This window comes from Octopus bimaculoides, chromosome 1, assembly GCF_001194135.2.
Source record: "Octopus bimaculoides isolate UCB-OBI-ISO-001 chromosome 1, ASM119413v2, whole genome shotgun sequence".
Classification (NCBI taxonomy): Eukaryota; Metazoa; Mollusca; class Cephalopoda; order Octopoda; family Octopodidae; genus Octopus; species Octopus bimaculoides.
The window spans coordinates 75977047-75978627 of NC_068981.1; positions in this window are offsets into that span (position 1 = coordinate 75977047).

Here is a 1581-nt window from a genome sequence, read left to right on the forward strand (position 1 = left end):
TATATATATATATATATATATATGAGCAGGCCTTAATATGTTGTGTTCAGATACATTATCTACTAGCAGAATTCAATTTTAAAAAAATATTCTTAGTTATATTATGTTGTACAGTACACAGTTTAGACAAAACACTGTTAACGCACCAGTAACTTATTAATCGAACATGCAGCATGAACGTTATATATATATATGCAAACTGATGAATCCAGTTTAGTTGATCCATTAGAGCTCAGCGGAGAGTTTAAAAGAATACAGACTCATGGAAATTTAGAGTAGATTCCAGTCTGATACATACATACATATATATATATATATATATATATATATATATATATATATACATAACGTGTTTCTATCTGACTGTATTGTATATGTAGTGTTGAACCTTTGGAAAATAATTTAGTAGAGTATAGACTTAATATACAAGTTTGTAGAAAGAATTTATTTCAAAGACTGTAAGTTGCAAGCAAATACTAGTTTTCAAGACTTTGAGATCGTCTCTCAGTGATATTGAACACAATGTCACTGATACAAAGATGAAATCCTGATTTAATTTCAGTCATCTAGTGAAGTTCTTCTTTGGCACAGCCCTTACCGTGTGATCTCTACGAATGCATGCCTTTATCGAAACACTTACAATCATTATAAACAGCAATGATGAATGCTTGATGCTCTGTTATCAGTCACTGGTAACTCTGGTGACGCTGGATGAGGTAATTAAACGTTTGGTAGTATCAATAAATAACCAAAATACAAAGGAAACGTAAAACGAAAATCAATAGTTATAAATACAATCAGTGCACGAAATTGCATCAAACACTGGATCTTTAACTCTAGTACAATACTCACAGCAATAACGGAATAGAAGCAATGTAAATAATAATTGATCGCAATTCAGAGAACGGACGTAAACTCAAATCAGGAGGAGTGGTCTCTTAAGGCAGATGGCTAAATTATTTTTTCTTCAATTATTTTTCTTTGAGGCGGCGGTCTATTGTTGGATATAATGGTTCTTCCCATTTTACTTTTCTCTTTTCTGACCCTCACCTTATTAATACATTTCCTAACAGCAATATTGGCATTTGCTCTATATTGATACAACGAAAACTTACTTCAATCGAACTGCACCTAGTCAAATCAATGTGAAAGAAAACGGCAGCTTGCATCAAAATTATTTTTAGATCCATTCAAGTAAAGGAAGTCACTATGTAAAGGAGAAACATACGCAGACACTGCAATACCAATGAAAATTACATTTATAGAAATATGGAAAGAGATGTTCAAACACAATTACTTAAACAAACACGCGCGCGCACGCACGCACATAAGCGTGTCTCCATACATATACGCACATACATATATATATACATATAGATAGATAAATAGATAGATAGGTAGATAGATAGATAGATAGATAGATAGATAGATAGATAGATAGATAGATAGATAGATAGATAGATGAAGGCGTGGTTGTGTAGTAAGAACTTTGCTTCTCATCTTCGTTCCTGGTTTAGCCAACTAAAGGTCTGTCAGTAGACTTGGTAGGCGGAAACTGTAGAATATATATATATATATATA